The sequence below is a fragment of the Grammomys surdaster genome, unplaced genomic scaffold, assembly GCF_004785775.1.
Source record: "Grammomys surdaster isolate TR1022 unplaced genomic scaffold, NIH_TR_1.0 211, whole genome shotgun sequence".
Classification (NCBI taxonomy): Eukaryota; Metazoa; Chordata; class Mammalia; order Rodentia; family Muridae; genus Grammomys; species Grammomys surdaster.
This window is the reverse complement of record NW_021604656.1, coordinates 6,901,789-6,921,955: the sequence shown is the minus strand read 5'-3', so window position 1 is coordinate 6,921,955 and position 20,167 is coordinate 6,901,789. Positions and strand designations below refer to the sequence as shown.

The 20,167-nt window shown below is 46.0% G+C and overlaps 1 long non-coding RNA gene across 1 annotated transcript in view; it reads left to right on the top strand.

Moving 5' to 3' along the window:
• Positions 1-637: 637 nt before the first annotated feature.
• Positions 638-20,167, top strand: part of LOC114624840 — a 22,327-nt gene continuing 2,797 nt past the window's right edge. Inside the window, exon 1 of the long non-coding RNA XR_003711977.1 lies at positions 638-718. This is a non-coding gene — a long non-coding RNA (uncharacterized LOC114624840). The remainder of the gene's footprint in view (positions 719-20,167) is intronic.

Here is a 20,167-nt window from a genome sequence, read left to right as displayed (position 1 = left end):
CTTTCTATGTAGTAATCCATTTAACAATCTTGGGTGCCCAAATTAGAAATCTAAGAAGCAGAGGGAAATTGATTTACTCAAAGTCAGAACCTGCGTCCAGGGTCAGGTCTCTGTAATGAGGGTAGGCGTTTATTGGAGATGTGGTGTACACCAACCAAACCACAGCTCGATGCTAATTTCCTCTCTTGTCCTCTCTCAGCTCCCTGACTGTAGGATAAAATCCACTGGACTTGCACCTTGGATATCGTCACTTACCAGCCGTGTGTACTTTGAGACAATTACTTCGCTTTTCCTAGATTTTAGTTTTCTGTAAATTGTGGGCAACGCCGTCTCAGAGGTGAGGCGATACTGGAAGAACACGTTACGGCTGCCTCTGGAGTACAGTAAGGAACCACGGCCTTCATGCTAAGATGAGTGTACAGTTACCACTGGGGTTCTTACTTGACACGCTCCCTGGAGCCAGCGCAGAGGCCCACGCTTTGGTTAATGATAAACGAATAGTTTCATTTCCCCAACCTGAATGTTTTAAAACTGTGGTGATCGTGGCTTGTTCATGAGAGATGTTTCCAATCGGGATTCCCATAAAGAGAAGAGAGACTCACTTAACAATCCAGAGGATTGACCGTGACTGGGTAATTTTGTCTTTGATGAGGAGAGAGAGACAAGATGGCAGAAGCCAATATGAAGCAGTTGACCCCAGACTTGTGTGTGTCTTAAGGTAAAAGTATAAGGGAATAGGCCAGCCTATGGGGGCGGGCATAGTGTGAGTCCTCAGAATCTGATGTTCATCACTGGCAGAATTATAATAATGCATTAAATTGACTTGGGGAAAGTCAGCAGAGGATAGCTACAGTCCAGTCCAGCAGTGCACTGAAGACTCGAGGATCAGCGGGGAGCGAGGGGGTGTTAATCTGATTTCAGGAGGGCTAATGCACAAGACTCTCTAAGCACCAGTGACGAGTACATCTCTAATCATCATGTATTAAATTTAGTACCAAGGAGAGAGGCACTTCTCCCGCCTCAATTTTATGGAATGCAATTAACATGGATATGAAAAAAGTTAAAAGAAACAGAATTAGATTTGAACTTCATAGTCTATCTCAGAGCAAAAATGAAGATGTACTTGTAGGGGTGTTAGCCGAGATGTTTCCAGGGACTCTAGGTTTCAGCTGAAGTGACTCTGTCCTGTACATTTTTCCCCTCCTTGGCCCTTTCCTGGAGGCGTAAGTTTACCGAAATGGCTGGGTGTGGTGAGGGCGAGAGGAGGGAAGCTACGATGCCAACATCACAAAGAAGGATTTCAGGCTGATTGTACACGGGAGAAAGGAAGGACTTGTTAGCTGTGAAGCCTTTGTCAGCATGACATTGAGGATCTTTAACCTGATGGCCGATGGTCAGCTACAGTGTTGACATATAGCAAGGTCTACCCACAGTGCCCAGAGGGGGGACTTCTGATCTCCTCCCCGCAGCCATATCTCCTCAGCTTCTGAACAGGGGGTTTGGATACCAACACTGAGAGTTTCAAAAGCCCGTTTGGCTATCAGCATCTGGAAAGGTCCTTTCTTCCTGGCCCGTCCTCTTCAATGTTGACAATATTTGAATCCAGGGGAAGACAGACAGACAGACAAACAAACAAACAAACAAACAACAAAAACAAAATACCCTGGGCAGGGGGAGGGTCTGAAGGCACCTCCTGCTGTTGGCAGTGAAAGCACCTTCTGCGTCATTGTGTCTTGGTAAGTGGCTGTGCTTGTCACAGCACTGTTTTGGACATGTTCTTCCTTTTTTAGATTTTAAAAAATATCTTTGTATGTATGAGCGTTTGCTTCATACACAGTGTATGTGTGCACCGTGTCAGTTCCTGGTGTCCACGGAGGTCAGAAGAGGGCATTGGATCCTCTGGAACTTGAGTTACAGAAGGTTATGAGCCACCATGTGGGTCCTGGGAACCGAACCCTGGTCTTCTGTAAGAGTAGCAAGACCTCTTAGCCATAGAGCCGTCTCTTCAACTCTTATCAGATGTGTTTTTAATAGAGGAAGTCTTTGATGTCACGCACACGGATTTGTCTCCTTCATAGCATGTGGTATCTCTTCAGTAGGAGCTAAGAAGCAGAGCCCCTCGGTCAGGATAAACATTAGAAAACTGTATAATTAAACGAGTGTGTTTAATTGGAAAATTGACCCAAAGCTCCATTTAGCGTCCCTTCCCCGACCAGACAGGCCAGGCCTATGTGAAGCCTGGCTCCGTCAGGAGTTGGGGACGAAGCTTGCTTGATTAAGATGTTTCTTGGGAAATGGAATTAAGCCTAATGATTTCCAATGGAAAGGACTGTTAATTGGGGAGGCAATGTTGCTTAATTGGGACACCTGCGGGTAATTAAAAACTCTCTCCCAGTGGCCTTTCCTGCTTCTGGCTCTGGGAGGCGAAGGATTGCGAGGGATCCAGGCATTCTCAGGGCCGGTTTGTAGTTTCTCCCTTGCCCTCTGTCCAAACTCAGCAAGCTATTCCTGTCTGTCCCTTGGCGTGTTGTTCTTAGAGTGCCATCCTCCGCGGACTGGAGCCTTGCTGAGTTAAGGTCTCTGAATCTCAGCGGCTCTTGGGGAAACTCAGGAGCTCACCGGAAAGGGGAGAATCAGGGAACGACAGTTGGATGTGGTCACCTGTGATCTTGGCATTCAGAGGGGCAAAGATTCAAAGCTAACTATAGTTATGGAGCAAGTTTGAGACTAGCCTGGGAATAAAACGGTAAAGACAGTGAGGTCATATGACGGCAACTAAGGAGTCCCGGCCCTAGCAACCAAAGAGACCTGGCAGCCAGGGACTTGTTGCAGATGGCCCTTTGTGCAGAGAGAAGTGTCCTGCTCCAGTGTGGGAGGCCCCAGAAGATCCTCTGGATTAGCTATCAACACAGATTTCTGCTTCAGATCTGAAGCTGGGATTATGACATTTCCTCAACTCCATCCATCAAGTGGGGGTGACTGTACTTGATTACAAGATACTATGGTGATGACTGTACACAATTACAAGACACTATAAGGGTCTTTCTCCTGTAGGTGTTGTGGGGGAGGGAAGGTGAATGTTTTGTTTGTTTTGGCAAAAGTGTCTCACTCAGGTTGGCTGAGACTTCAGCCCTCTAGTTGCAACAGTCCGTTCTGCCCCACGTTCGGGGGCCACTTTGTAACTGCCCGAGCTGCTGCTCCAATCTGTGGGTAGGGTCTAGCAAGAGAGAGCGTGGCGATGGAGGGGCGAGAGACACAAAAGATGGATACAAGACAGAGTCTGGTCTAGTCTCCCTTTTATTGAAAGGAAATCGTGGTTATATATAAGCACAAGCAGGGGACTGCAGCTGAAGACACTTTACCACGTGTGCCTTGCAGCTGGGGGCATTAAACAACAAAACAAGATATGTAAGAAAAGCAAGATATTTATCAGAGTGTGCTTAGCTGTTGTAGGCTGTTGAAAACAAGTCTCTTGTCAGGGTATATGGCTCAGCCGCTTTCGGCTAGGAGCTGGCTCCCAACACTAGTCTCAGTCCAGGGGCAGACACGTCTGTAAAACAGGTCTGTAAACCGGTGCTTGGTGTTTTGTGTTCTGGGTCCTACTGGCCGATAGAGAGGTGTTCTGAGCATGGCTGGGTTCGGAGAAAGTGTTGGAGAGCAGTGGCTGAGGCTCAGCACAGCTTTTTAGGACTGCCTAGGATGGGGGAAAGACAGTGTCAGGTGGAAAGAACAGGGCACACAGGCCTCTAGAACGTTCTGGGTGTTGTTGCTGGTATGTTTCTGTTGGGCATTGTGGGGAAGGAGAAGAGTTGGGGGTATGGAGTAGCAGAGGTTACACAGGAGGGGTCTCAGAAGCCATGGGTGTTCCTTCAGGGAGCTGGTTGGGTCTTTCTGTAATGGGCAGGTGGATGCTGAGGAGCAGCAAGGGCGGGTGGTGAGGAAAGCCTCCTGTGGGATGTACATTCTTGTCTGGGAGCAAAAGAGAAGGGAGGTGGTTGCTTGGATAGTCTCAGAGACAGGTGACAAGTTCCCAAGCTCAGGCAAAGGCAGAACCAGCGAGAGACACTGTGGGTGTGTATCAGGGCTTGCTTGACAGTGTTGGTTTCTGAGGATGCTGTACAAGGCTTCGCCCGCCGGCATCCCTGCTTCTCCAGCAGCCAATGTCCCGTTGCTCACACTTCCTCCCCTCCCCTCATCTCTCATTAAGGAAATGGGCTCCAAAGATCCCGACATTGTGATGGAAACACTGGGGGAATCCCAAGACTCCCACCTGATGTCCCCTAACAATAGGGGTGAATTGGGACGAGGATTTGGGTGGGACCTCCCAACAGGAAGCAAGCTCGGTGTTCCAGTTTCAGCTCTGAGATGAGGCAGGACTGAACAGCAACCAGGCTGGGAGCACAGGACAGTTGGGTAACTGTCGCTTTCATGGTGACAGCCGTCTCATGTTCTCTCCTTTCCTTGTGGTTTGGGTGACAGGCACAGCATTCATGTGCACTGGGTAAGGTAGGTTCCATTTCCAGTCTTTCTTGAAACGCTCTTCCCAAGAGCTGGGTCACCTAAAAGGCTCAGTTCCAGTGGCCAGGGCTGCTGCATAGTCTCTGGATGGAATCTGTTACCTTCCAGCCCCATCAACACCAACTTTAGTGTTGAAGACTGTTGAAGTGTTCGGCTGTGATTTTCTGTAAAGTACTTCTGTGACTAGCCACTTTGTAGATGACCAGTTCATATGGTTGAGGTCAGCTATGGGGAAGAGCCACTTGATTTTCTTCATAAACCTGTAACTGGTCCAGGCTTCCTCCCCATCCCTCATGACACTAACTAGCTGTGCTGTCCCTCAGCGGAGAATGCCTTAGACTGAGATTGAAATATGACAGTGTCCACACAGGGAGCTTCTGGGAACGTTTTCAGAATTCTCATTCTGAAGCTGAAGTTCAGTCCTTTTAAATGATTTGTTTTCCTTTTGAAGTCCTACCGGAGAAGAGCAGGGGTCTGGAAAGGGCCTTTTCTTGTGTGGGAGACCACTGTGGCCTGTTTTACCTGAGTGGCTTCCAGGGCAGGACCTGTTTCTTCCCCTGGCTTCTGTGCCTCTGTGAGCAGTAAAGACCAGCCATTCCCTGGTGCCAGCTTTACCACTGACCACTGAGACGGATTTCCCTGACATGTGCAAAGTTATGCTGCTACTTGGTGCACGTCTGCTGGGCGAACGAGTTCATGGGCTTTATTTCAGTGAGGTATTTCCCCAAAGAGAAAGAGGGGGCAGTGCCACAAAGCCCAACATTTAAATCTGTGGGTTGTGACCCATTACGGGCTGTCACAACTGAGTGTAGGTATCATGAACACTTTGGCAAGTGGTAAAAAGGTTTCTGAACATGTAATGACCAAAACTCGAAATCAAGCATGGCATGAATCCTGGGTGCTTCTGTATGCTCTCGCCTTTGCTGCATTGTGTGACTTCACGGTAGCCTTGGTTCTGAACACACAGCACACATACTTTGGACTGCACATGCCACCATGCCATGTCTGAAACCCCTCAGCTCAGATCTGTGGCTACATCCTGTGACTTGCACTTATTTTAATTGCATGTATAAACAACATTTCTCTCTCCTGATAGGAGCATAATCACTTAATTATGAAAAAGGCCTTTTATTATTTCTCTACTGTCATTCTTCACATGTAAATATCAAATTAGACTGTCTTTGAGTTGTCTGGTGTTAAGATATTTGATTTTTTAAAAAAATCACTGAGTTGCTGACTTGAGCTTTTTAAAAACAGCATTAAATGATTTTTGGTTTAAAATTAGAACAGAGTTTCCAACAATTTCTGAACTGGTTGTGTAGGCATAAATTTTTCTTAACCTACTTTAATAAGGGTTCAACCTCCCTCTAACCTACCACCCACCAGAGGTAGTGGAAGAGAAAAGTTTTTAGGACATGGGGGATATGGACCTGTTTAGAAATAGTTCTTTGGGGTTAAGTCCAATCTTCGTTTTTGGGATATCAGTAGCCCAGTCCACTAGCAAAACACCAACACGAACCAGAAGCTGTAGTCCAGTCCACTCAGCAGACACCACACAGGAAACAACAAGGGCAGTTCAATCCAGAAGAAACTGTGAGGCTCACCAACCAGCCTGAGTCTACTGTGGAAGCAGCAAGAAGCCTCAGGAACCTCATGAGATGTTCTTTGGTGAATTTCTATGATGTCACCACAAGCAAAGTCCATCAACACAATGTAAGGCGAACCAATACAGGCATGTCACCAGCGAAGACTAGCGAGGCAAGCAAAGCAAACCAATGGTCGAGCTCCCACTGTCTGTGGGGTCATATTTCTATTCCTTCTGAACATCATGCGTCATTTCACATGTTTGGTATAGCAAAACATTCTTTCACCTGTGTCTGCTGTAGGAAAACATTCTTTCACCTATATGTGTTTCAGGAGAACACTCTTTCACATGTCTGCTTCAGCAGAATATCCTTTCACTTGTCTGCCCAGCAAAAACATCATTTGACATCACTGACTTTCCAAAGAAACCAGAAGTTTTCACTTCATGGTTGTCTTAGTTACTTTTTGGTTTGTGTGACAAGACACCATGATTAGGGAAAGTTACTAAAGAAAGTGTTTAATATGGGGCTCACTGTTGGGGTCTGGGAATCAGCACACAAACCACTCAGACACCAATCTCAGTCAAATGGGGATGGTTTATTGAATGTCACACCCCAAGACTGATCCATTGGGGATACAAGTCAGACTCGGGAGCTAACTCTGACCTTGAGTCAAGAACAAATAGGGTTTTTTAAGCCTGAGATCTACCAACATTAACATCTGTGCCAAGTTATTTCACCAATCAGGATTTAGGGACAAGGGACTTCCTTAGGAACATGTCTTTGTTGTACACTTATCCTGCTCCCATTGGTTGGGGTATTCAACTGTGGCAGGGGACTTGCCTTGTTTAATAGTCATATCCTAACTTCTCTATCAAGATGGGACTTGTCTAATATTCAAATCTTAACTTGCCAACCAGGATGTCGGTTACCCACGTACATGTCTCTTCTGTCAAATAGGATGTTAGTTCTCAGGGCAAGTCTTGGGAACTTAAACTTTACTAGACCCCTACTCAAAATGGAAGTTTTTTTTACCATAGAGTTTCTTTTATTGGTATATCTTATATTAGGGTCCACCCCAGGGGCAGTCTATGAAAGCAAATACCATAAAAAAGCTCATACAGAGGTGCAGGGAGTGCTGCTGGGTGGTTGGTTTGGGTCCAAGCTTATTGTGACTAACTATACAATGCAGTTCTAACTGACTTCTGTTGTGACTGGTTTCCAAGAGCACAGAATCTAACAGAATATACAACCAACTTGGGCATGAGAAACTTTTCTATCAACAACAGAAACAACATACGGGAACGATTCCTTATGACATTAGTGACAGCACAAAATGGCAGGCTAGACAGGTAACTGTTACACAGTCCTTAACACTTTACCTAGGGCTTAACATTTTAGGTCTAGGCCTTAGTATTTACCTAGGCCTCAACACTCACAAGTCCACAAGTCCACAACTATCACGGTGGGGAGCATGGCAGCAGGCATGGTGCTGGAGCAGCAACTGAGAGATTACATCTCAGTCACACACACAAGGTCAAGAGGTAGCTGGGGAATCACATGGGCTTTTGAAAACTCAAAGTCCACCCCCAGTGACACACTTCCTCCAACATGGCCACACTTCCTAATCCTTCCCAAACAGTTCTACCAATGGGGGACCAAGAATTCAAACATATGAGCCTATGAGGGCTCTCATCCAAGCCACCACACTGGTCCTAAACGTATTTTTGCCATTTGGTACCATTTGGTATATGAAGTGACATTCCCAGCACTGACTACCATAGAATAAAAATGTCAGTCAGCTCTGAAAAGCATTGAAGTTGCTGTGTCCTGCAGAATCGGAGTTTCAGCTGCGATTTCATTCTTTAGGTAAAAAGAAATAAGCATATCCATCTCAATAGTACCCAAATATGCTTTCATTTTTAATAAGTTATAAAATTATATGTCTACTAAGGAACAAGTGTGGAGAAGTTAAAAATATTAATTTACGTGTTTATTTGTTGTGTCTATGTATATGTGGTGCATATGTGTGCGTGAATGTGTGAGTGTGCATGTGCACATGTTTGCACATGTGTGTGTATGTGCACATGTGTGTGTATGTGCACATGTGTGTGTATGTGCACATGTGTGTATGTGCACATGTGTGTGTGGGTGCACCAGTGGTTGCAGTTGGGTGTCTTCCTCAGTTCTCCACTTTTTGAGATGGTGTCTCTCCCTGAACTTGGAGCTTAGCATTTTGACCAGTGCCCCCAGGCTCTGCCTCTCACTGTCTGGCTACCTGGTACTGGAATGTCACTTTCCACCTGCTTGGCCTTTTACCACACATGCTGGGAGCCTGAACTAAGGTCCCCTTGCTTATGCAACACTGTGGTGACCGACCCGTCTCCCAAGCCCAAGGATTGTTTTAAAATAAATTTCTTTATGAATTATTTTCATAAAATGAACCATGTTTCATAAAACAAATTCATAAATTATTTTATTTTATATACCTCTATATGCAGGGTCACTTCCTTGGATGAGAAGCCTGCTGTGAAGTGTATCCCTGACCATCTACCCCACCTGTGGAGAGTTTTCCTGACTGGGTGCCTCCACTGTGTGTAGCATAGAATCCAACTCCCTCATCATGCCCTACATGGTCTGGCATAGGGTTCTACCACATCCCCATGGCTGGCTCTGGTTAACAGCACTAATGGCTTGTCACAGTCCCATCCCAAGGATACAGCACCGTCTGCGTTTGACTGGGATGTTCTTTCTTTCCATCTGGCAAATTCTTATTCATCTCAAGCTGGCCTGGGGATCTGTCACTGACAATTGCTTTGCACTGGCAGTTGAGGAGGGAAGAGCTGGTGGGCAGTTCCTGAAGTTGAGATATACCCAAGTCTAGTTAGTCTCAGGAATAATGATGACCACAATGCTTCTAGAACTTTATCGATCCTACTCTTTAGAAGCCATGCATTTGGGCAAAGACTCCTAGGATCCTTGAATCTGTGATTCTTTTCCTTTCTCATCCTCTCAGTGTCCCAAAAACACTGTGGTATTTTCTTCTGTCCATGCAGGGCTGGCGGGCTGGAGCTGTCAAGACAGAAGAGTAAGGACCTGTGTGGCCAAATTGGAGGCTAGAGAGCAGTCTGCTCAGCAGGCTATCTGTTGATAAAATAGCTGGAACCAGCTGTGCAAGGTCATTAATCTCAATTAGATCCGATTCTGACGTGATTGGATTTGGGCTGAGGCTGTCCACGCCAAGCCTGGCCCACTTGCTGGTCTCTTCTATACCAGGATTGTATCCACAAGCTAGTGTCCACACCTGACAGAACAGCCTCAGGCACCTCGGGGAAAGAGGTGAGATACCATAGCTATTCTGGGTCCCAGACCAAGGGGGTTTGCTGGGTCTAACTGCTTCTGGTTGCTTAAGGAAGAGGTGACATTCACTCTGGAGAAATTATGAGTCACTAAAATTATGGTATTATTACTCTGCAAAGTACTTTTATCATATTCCCAGTGAGGCTGTGTTGGGAGAGAAGTTGGCTCTCAGTGTTGAGTCAGGGGAGAAGGCTAGCAGCCTGGATTCCTAGCCCCTGTTGAGGGCCAGGTGGACCCCTCACCAGACAGGGGAACTGGTCTGGCTTGGTGGGATGTTCAAGGCTTCTGCTGTTGAAAATTATGGCTCAGCTGGTTGTTAGGGTAGGGAAGAATGAAGGGACATGTGTTTGTGGGCCAGGCTTGCCTGACTTCAGGCAGCAAAGGCCTGGTAACTATTAGTGATGTTGTGGTAGGGGATGTAACAGGGGAATCACTGCTCTGAAACATAACCAATGTCTGGAAGTTCAGGCGAGAGATGAATGGGTACACGCTAGACAATAAGTTTATGAGTTATTAAGAAATATCTGTTCATATAACAGAGAACATTACAAATTCCTCAAAAACTGTTAACTGCTTTTAATATTTGTGATTTAAAAATACTGCCCCTGGGGTGCTGGAGAGATGGCTCAGTGGTTAAGAACACTGGCTGGTCTTCCAGAGGTTCTGAATTCAATTTCCAGCAACTACATGGTGGCTCACAACCATCTGTAATAGGATCCTATGTCCTCTTCTGGTGTGTCTGAAGACAGCAACAGTGTACTCACATACATACAATCAATAAATTAAAAAACTGCCCCTGTATTTATAAATTATACCCTAATATTTCTTTTCCTCATTCCTTTTGGACATCATTAGATTTCCTTAGAGATGAGCAGATTTGGGTTGATTGCATACTGCTACTTCCTGCTCCCCTTACACCCCCAACCTTACTGTTACCTTCTCATTTTCTAGTAAGTGACAGTCACAGTGTGGTTGGGTTGAATTATGACTCTGTGGTTATTTAATTCTGACTGTATAAATTTAGCTCACGGAGAAGCCAAGTATCACCACTGTCTTCGTTCTTTCAGGATGTGCGCTGGGTTTACCCCAGAGTACGTATCTTTTTGTCTCTTCACTTTCTACTACTTTTTATTTATTTTTATTACAGATCTTCATAGTTTTATCAAATCATTTTTAAAAAAAAACCCGCACATATATAGTGTACTAATTTGCTTTCCCGTTGCTGTGATTAAACACCATAACCAGAAGCAACTCGGAGAGGACAGGGTTTATTTCATCTGACAAGTTATAGCTTTTCATTAAGGGAAGCCAAGGCAGGAACACAAGGAAGGAGCTCATAGTAGAAAACACAGGGAACACTATTTATTGGCTCTTGCTCCCTCCCTGGTGCACATTCAACTTCCTTTCTTATGTAGCCCAGACCCACCCACCTAGGGATAATGCTGCCCACAGTGGTCTGGGCCTTCCTTCTTCCCAAACAGTGTCAAGTTTACAGCCACGATTACCCATCACACACGGATATCCTGTGCATTTGGTGATGTTTTTCTCTTAGAGTCCTCTTTCCTACACACGTTCATCTTACTATTTCTAGTTTGGACCAGTTGTTCTTTTTTTTTTTTTTTTCAGTCTTGCAACACAGAATCACTAGTGGTTAGTGTATCTCTTTGGCTTTAGATTCTCCTTCTATTCTCTGGTTTTGAGTTCTTTCAAGTCTGAAATGTATTTGATGCTCACTCAGATAATAATTTAGATGCTATACAATGGAAGTACTCCATTGGAATGGCTTGAATGTTGCATCGTTCTTGCCATACAAATGAAAGCTTAGCTGGCTATAAAAGCTAAGTACTCTCTTGAAGCTTTTTTGCTTTGCATAGTCAATTCTTGGAACACAAATGGTAGTTTAGCTGGCTAAAAAATCCAAGTAATCCATTAAAGACCTCTACATCTTCAATTCACTCCATTTCTTTGGTCTTATCTATAAAAGAAGAACATACGGTGAAAAATATTTTCAGGATAATTTTTTTTTCTTCCAATGATTCCCTTGAATTTTTAATTTGTATCTATTTTTTTCATTTTAAAGTTCTTTTCGAACTGTTTTCTTAAAAATGTCAAAATCTTATTTTCATTTCCTGAATGCAATAACATATACTTTATAAATAAATTAAAGTGTACATCTTTTTCTCTGTTTCATTCTTCTTTTCATACTGGATGATTTTGTCAAATGTTAGTTGGTCATCTGTTGGTTGCTAAAAGGTGTTTGAAGTGAGATAGAGAGAGAGAAAGAGAGAGAGAAAGAAGAGGAGAAGAGGAGAGGAGGTTGGGGTTGGGAGGGAATGGGAGAGAGGTACTGAGGTTGATCAATTAGTTGTCTTTACTGCAGTGACAACAAGCTAACATGTGTCTAGCTATCTGGTTATCTTGCCATCATTGCTGTGGATAACAATGTCTCATCTCCAATCTGGGAGAAGAATGACTCATTTCTATCTTGTTTGAGACCGAGGTAGAAGATGAAGACAGCAGATACTAATTCCTGTGTATCTAATGTACTAATATTGTCTCAATGCCAGAATCTCCTTAGCCCCATTTGTTCGGAGAACAAACCTTCGGTTCCCTTGGAAATGAGTGGGTGGAGTGAGTCACCTGGCTGTGTGGGTTGGGAGAGAAACTTGGGACACAACATTTCTGCATGGCAGCTTTCAGCAAATCCCTGTTTTCAGGGTTAAACCTCACATTCCCTACCTTTTGCCTTTCAATGCCTCGAGAACCTTAATAATTGAGCCTGCCTGGGATTCTGTGTGTGTGTGTGTGTGTGTGTGTGTGTGTGTGTGTGTGTGTAGTGAGGGTGGGGAGGAAGGAATTAACTTATTTAAACTATAGTTTTCTCTATCTTGAGGGCATAGGGATGATAGCTTCTCTGGCCCTGCTTTTGACATTACCGATCCTCTACCCTTCGTCTCTCTTCCTAAAGGTTGTAGAAATAGTCTTATTTACTGAGATCCTCCCCGCTTTTTTTTTTTTTTTTTTTTTGGTTTTTCGAGACAGGGTTTCTCTGTGTAGTTCTGGCTGTCCTGGAACTCAGTCTGTAGACCAGGCTGTCCTCAAACTCAGAAATCCGCCTGCCTCTGCCTCCCAAGTGCTGGGATTAAAGGTGTGCGCCACCACCGCCTGGCAAGATCCTCTTTTCAATAGTGGAAAATATAAAAATCCATAATAGTATTTAAGTAGGCTCCTCAGGGGGAGAAATGATAAAGTGTTATCAATTTGTTATATCTAGCAAGTAGTTAAATATAAACATAGACATATTTATGTTTTTGTTCTTTTAAAAAATTGAACACATACATGATTGGCCTAGGTCCATACTAGGACCTGAATGTGTTGCTTTAGCCTCACAAAATAAAAGCCACATATGTTTTCTCTAAACCATACATACCATATGCCTTTTCTACAATAATAGGCCTTTGTTTCTTTCACTATAATCTAATACCCAAGTACTTGTAAAATTATGGAATTGCACAGAAGCGTAGCAAAGCTATTGAACAATCATTAGGTGAGAAAGGCTCACCCACTAACAGCCTGAAGTATCTCCCCATCAGTTAAGAAAATACAGCTTTGAACTGTTTAAGGGACAGTTTAATCCACCATTATATCCTGCCCTTCTGGAGACCAGTCTGGTGCCTAGACACAGCAGGTACTCAGTCAGAGGACCCAGACCGAGTAACAAAGAAGCACAGTAGACAGTTTTATAGTCTGCAGAATTTTCAAGGGCTCCTGTGCTTTAGCTCTTTAGCCAAAACAAACCCTAGCAGCCTTGTAAGCCACAAATCCCAAGGACTTCACAGATCCATAGAATCTTGCAAACCACAAATCCCATGGAGTGTTGAATGTGAGAACCTTTTAGAACCAAGTGTGTGGAAATCCTATGTCTGATCCATGTGACTTTTTCTGAGGAAGAGTTTTCATACCATTAAAAGCTTAAGAGTGACTGAATTCAGTGAGCATGGACCGTCTGTCACAGGTCCAGGGGATGTGCACTCTAAGGAGGGAGGTGCTGTCTGAGCAGGGGTGGAAGGTGTTCTTACTGTCTTCAGGAGTCCTGTGCTTTTGAAGGCCCAGCCTGGCTTTGTTGCGTTTGTCATCATCCTTTCCAGGTGACCACACAGCTTTGTATACAGGATTTAATTACAGAGAAATATATTATGAGCTCAGTATGTGAACCTGATGCTCCAGCTCATCCAAAGACACTTGTGCATTCACGATTAAGTGGATTGATGGAGAATCTTGTCACAAACACGAACAACTATCAGGTGTATTTTAGTTGTATTTACTTGTACATTATAAGTGATTATCCAATAGTTTTTTTTTTCCTTTTAAAAAACAGGCTCTTGAAAACATTGCGTTAATGAAAATAAAACTCAAGGCAGATGTGGAAGTGGTATGTAAAGAGCAAACTGTAATTAAGAGTTTGTAATTATTCCCAATTAGGCATTTGGAATGCCAGAGTCACAATCCCAGGCAAGTCAAGCCAGGCAAAGGAAGATCAGGCTGGAAAGTAGAGTCAACCATGGAGGGACAGACAGCCATGCAGAGACAGAGAGCCATGTGAGGGACAGAGAACCATGGGAGGACAGGCAGCCATGGGGAACAGCCAGCCATCAGAGGACAGCCATGGGGGGGACAGACAGCCATGGGGGGACAGACAGCCATGGGAGAACAGGCAGCCATGGGGGACAGACAGGGGTTGGCTTAGGCATGGTTCAGTTGAAGCATACACCACAGGGAGGCACCTCTGGTGACCGACATTTATTTGTGGTTGGATTGTGGTGGGAAGGCCCCAACTTCTCATGCTCGGGGAGAGAGAGAGAGAGAGAGAGAGAGAGAGAGAGAGAGAGAGAGAGAGAGAAAGAAAGCTCACCATCAGGAAGCTGTTTCTGTGAAGACTTACCCAGAAGAACTGATTCCTCATAAAAGTGGAATCCATCTGAGGGCCAGTCAGAGGCCTGTCCTCTCTTCTCCTAGGGCTCTCAGAAGCCCAGGTTTCCAGCCCTCCTAGGGCCTCCAGTTTGGGGCTGCTCCATTCACTCCTTCTTTTGATTCCACAGAAACCTCTACCAGTTTTCACATGTAGCATGACTAGGGTTCTTTGTCCCTTATGAAGGAACTTAGCCTTTGGTATAGTCTGCCAGTGCCTGTAAGTGTGGCATGTGGGGGTTGGTTCTCCTGGTAAATATTGTTTCCTGCTGAGCCTTATGCCTGTGATTGAGTAACAGTGGTGCTTGGCTCAGTATGGAAATAGAAGTCCTGCTGTGGACCTGGTAGACCTACTGGCTGGAGGTACAATGCATGTGCAGAGCTATGGTAGAATACAGTTAGCAGTTCACAGCAATGGACTTCGACACTTGAATCTTAGCTAGCAGTGCAGGCACTGATGAGTTCACTGAAGGACTGTGAATGAAGAAAAAAAAAAGACCTGGCCAGAGTTCCCCTTTGGAAGATGCATTAGACATTCTGTTTGTGGGTCTTGACAGGTTGGGGAAGCCTGGGAACAGGAAGATGTCCTGGTGACCACTCCTGCAGTTCAGGGCAGAACCACAATGACATGGGAAGCAGGCTAACCATGCCTGGTAGACTGATCAGCAGAGGAGCCTAGTTCCTACTGGGGTGGTACAGTACAGCGGAGCGAGGGGGAGGGCCAGGTCAGCGATGTTGGAGTTAGAAGATTTTGAAATCAGATAGTTAGCAGAGACTAGAAGAAGAGGAAAGAGGGATGTTTGAAAATTGAGAGACAGAGACAGAGAGAGACAGAGAGATACATAGAGAGTGTTCTTGCTTGGGATAAGTCTTGGTCTCTGGGAGAATATCTATCTGGAGGTGTCCAGCAGGCATTAGGAATATCAGAGCCCAGTGGGGCAAGGCTGGGGAGATCTAGGTACAGGACCCCGCTCCACACATCATGGCTTACTTCAAATCTTTGTCCATAGGAATAGGGAGAGGCTGTGCACACATCAGAGCTCCTGGCATTGTGAGTGGAAACCTCTGTGCTGGAGCTGGAACTCAGACCCTAGAATGAGGCACGTGTAACCCCACAGGCAACACTGGTTGTGCACCACACCTTTGTTCAGTCTCCTCATCAGTAAAGTTGGGGAAGAGCAGGACTAGTTTCGTTGGTCCATTCAGAAAACAATGGGTTGTTTTCTAAGACAGGATACATCGTTGCCTTCAAGCCTCCTACCACCCAGCAGGAAGGTAGACAGATACAAACTAACATCACGAAATGTGGCGGTCCCTAGAGAGGCTGGGCCAGGAGGTCAGGGACTTAGGGGACCATCATGTACATTGGGAATAGGAGAGGTTTCGGGTATCCTGGAGGGACTGCGGCAGATGGATTCTGAGGTTGAGTAGGAGTATTATGGGCTCCTTGGTTTTGGATGTACAGGAGAATCCCTGGGGAGTCCTGGTTTACACTGGCCAATTAAATCAGACTCCCAGCATGGAGGGAATGTGGGGCACCGGCCCAGCAGAGGAAAAGGGGAAGGGAATTGGATTCAGGAGGGCATGCTCTATGTGTTAAGCGTCAGCGTTTCCGGGAACATGTGTGAGGAGCCTCCTGCTAGAGGTTTCTATTGTCAGGGGCCCAGCTTAAGTGTCTGAGAAACGTTATCTCACAAGACTGAGTTCAGGGAGGTGATGGAGAGACGGTTAGCGTGGGGCAGTGAAACACACTTGGGCTCTGTCTCTAGGATAGTGGGATGCTATGGGATTGAAGGGTTCTCAATAGGGAGAGCTGTAGAGATGCAATCAGAGTGACCCATCTCTCACTTGCAGCATAGGTGGCCTGTGGCAGAGAGAAATCACTGCTGTAGTGAGGGTCCACATGGGAGGTGACACAGCTCAGGCAAAGGGTCAGGGGGATATGTAAGGGACACACCAGGGCTGGCCATGAACCTTCTGTCTGTGACAGGCCTCTACAGAGGACCACTACAAGAACTAACTGGTGGCCTTGGTGGCATCTCTCCTCCCTCCTCGGTGTTTCCACCTGGAGGCTCAGCATCTCTTTAATTGACTCAAGCACAGGAAAGAGAAGCCTCCGGAATCTTTCTTAAATCAAGGCACCGTTTGGGCTTCCTGATCCCCTAGATGCAAAAATAGCAGAACAGATGTGTCTAATCCTCTGAGAGAAAAATTTCCTTTTAGTTGATATCAAACGTAAATGCTGGGGCCCCGGAGGGAATGTTCAGAAAGTTGTGGCTTGGAGAACATTTCTTTAATGAGTGGATGGAACATGTGGGCCGTACCGACGGGCCAGCTCATGCCATAAATCTTCGCCTCTGATGTGCTTCTGGATGGCTTTATCCTGCAGCGTTTGTGGACTCTAGGCTCTTGAGTGTTTTCCTCATGGCTGGCATTTTATTCTTAGAAGGTACTTTGCTCCTTTGTGGGCTCTCAGGTGGCCTGTTATGGTTTGTTCTGGAGACTTAGAGTAGCCACCCTGTTACGAACTGATATCACTATGGGAATTACATCTGATAGCCACTGATGCGTTCGGCACAGCAGATACACACCATCAGGATGCATCCTATTTTCTACTTCTGTGTTTGTAACACATGCCTCTTAGAGTCCCAAGCTCTCCTCCTCCGTGTGGAGACCGAGAAACCCCACCTCATTTCTTTGCTTTCTGTCAGATTTGAGGCTGAAGGGACACTCACGTCTCAAATTTTAAGGTGTAGCTTTCATTAGCTGTTTGTCTGCATCCTACCAGGACAGCAGGTACCCATGAACAATTGGTCTCCTGTCTTGCCTCCCTGGCTATGCTCGAGAAAGTACCAGGCACCAGGTTTCAGGCAGTGCCAAGGGCTGGGGAAGGAAGGTTCCGGCCACTGGCCACCCACCATTCCAGCTATTCAGTCCTGCAGGCCTGCTGCCTGCAGTTACTTTGCTACATTTGAAGCTCTCGAGCCAAAAGTCACCGACACACCAGAGGGCATGGACCATGGAGGCATTTATAAAGAGAAACAGGATACTCCGTGTCTGTCCTGAGTGACCAGCTTGTTCAGCCAGCTTAGTCACAGGGTCCTTATATAAAAGTGCGAACAATCTTTTCTACAAAGATCAAACATCAGATAGACCACCAAGAACTAAGAGAGGCAGGAGGGCCATCTAAGGCCAGAGGAGTTTGGTAAACCTGTGTCTGAAACGTGGGCTCATTTGAGCGCTCAATTTTGGTGAGACAGTAACCTCGATTCCATATAAAATTTAGGTAGTCCACCCTACAGCCAATAGGAAGGAGAACCGCCGGAAGTCAGCCGCACAGCCAATAGGAAGTAGAATCACTGGAAGAAAGAACCAGCTTGAGTAGTTGAACTCTGAAGGACTTGAAAAACTGTGCTAGGCTATTTCTGAAGCGCTGCTCACCCCCTGCTGCGGGCCTGGCTAGCTAGTGCGGCCTTCACAGGCTGTAGCCCCCATGGCATCACTTCTCTCGGTAACAGCGAGTGGCTTTGAAGTATAATATAACAAGTTCACCTGTCACAGGCCCGAGCAGCTCCTCAGTTGTCGCCCCCAGCTCTGCTGCTCCTGCAAAGAGGTACATTAGAATCCAACCCCAGAGAAAAGTGGATGTGGAGCTGAGTGAAGACGGCAGGTGCTTTTTATAGCGTTCAGTGGGTTGCCAGGAAAGCACAGAGCTGACAAAACACCTCCGAGGCAGCGGCTTCTCTGGACAGACTGTTTTGAAAGGGATTCAATTCCATTTAAATGATGGTATTTTGAATATTTTTTTCCCACATTCAGCACCCCCTGTCTTCCTTTTTATTTTCTATAGGAAAAACATAAATGTGCATTAAAATTGCCTGGGAAAGTCTAGGCATAAATATTAAAACATTTGGCTGCTGGTTAAAGGGAATTTATGTCTGGAGTTTCTCTCTGTTGCAGGATCTTGCTTTTTATTTTTGGCGGTGAAACATTGCCCCAGACTCCATAAGATATCCCTTTTGGTGTTCTCCGTCTTTCTTTAGCAACCCTTCTGCTGTCTGCCTCCTCTGCTTCTGTGTCTGGTGGTCCTTGGAACAAAGTGTGTATAGTCTACAAAGCAGAGGGCTGAACTCTAAGGCCAGGTGGGCCCAGCAGGTGCACAAGCAGGTGAACTCTAGTGCCAGGTGGGCACAGCAGGTGCACAAGCAGGTGAACTCTAGTGCCAGGTGGGCCCAGCAGGTGCACAAGCAGGTGAACTCTAATGCCAGCTGGGCCAAGCAGGTGCAGAAGCAGGTGATCCAGGCTGTGGGGTCTGGGGTGAGCAACGCTAGACTTGCCTGTCAGGAAGGGTATCCAGATGCATGATGGGCAAGGCCTCTGAGATCTCAAGAGAAGCCAGCTTCAGATTTTAAGGTGAAAGTTATTGTTTCATAAACGGACACAAATAGAACCCAGGCCTGCTGTGGGTGGAATAAGCCCTCGGATTGTGCCGTGGGCTGGCAGTAGCCTCTGCTGCGATGGATGACCCAGGCTCTCCTGGTCATGAGAGCTGGAGTTGTTGGTGGGAAGAGATCTCCTTAGGCTTGAGGCCTGGTGGCAAGTACCCTCTCTTAGGATTGTTTTAGTTAGGAATGATGTCCTGGTCACACGGTAGGGACAGGCTTATCCAGAGAGATGGGATTTGCAATACTCTTCATGGTTTTTACTTCCGGGTTGGGGTGGTCTGAGTAAGCTGTATGAATCCTGCAGGTCTTAATCTCTTCTACACCCTCTCCCCCTTCCTTCCCTTCTCCCTTCCGCACAGACAGTCTTTCTATGTAGCCCAGGATGGCCTCAAACTCACGCTCATTTTGCCTCAGCCTTCTGAGTACCGAGATTACAGGTGTGTGCTGCCACAATCAGTTCTCATATTTTTTATTTTTAAGTCAACATTTTGGTTTAGTGTGCAAAGTAAAGGGTTTCATCATGACATTCTCATATGTATCATTAGAGTGTGTTCACATCCTGGACTTTGTCCCACATGTTCCTTCCTCACCTCCAACTGGTTCCCTTTCTTCCTCCAATTAATTCCAACTTCTGCTCTCCTGGGGACAGGTACTCTGTTGGAGTAATTATTTAAAACGACCACCAGTCGAGCCGACTACCTAAGCTGCAGCCGCTCTGCCTAGCCCAGCTGCCATTATTCCATGGCCAGAGGCCACATCCGCGCAGCAGCTAGAACTGGCCAGCCAGAAACGCCAGCCCTGCCACCCACGAGACGCCAGCGTGGGAGATGGCTCTGCCAATCTTCCATGCTGTCTCTGAAAGGCTGGGCATTGCCCCCACCATCCACGTGGACCTGGTAGAAAGATGAGACTGTAATGCTTAAAGATTAATCAAAGGCTTATATGTTTGGTAATGATCAGTAACAAGATACCCAAACAATCAGAAGTGTAACCCAATACCCAGCCTAGATATACCAACTACCTTTGACTGCTACAGACATGTGAACATCCGTCTCCATCTCCCCTCCCTCCCTCCCTCTCTCTCTCTCTCTCTCTCTCTCTCTCTCTCTCTCTCTCTCTCTCCCCTCTCCTAGCTCCTCCTCTTCCTCTCCTAACTCCTCCCACCTTAGCTCCTCCTACAGTACTCCACCTCCCTCCCTCAAGGTCTCTTCCTTCCTCTCACAACCCTGTTGCTAGTTCCACGAATCACACACACACACACACACACACACACACACACACACACACACACAC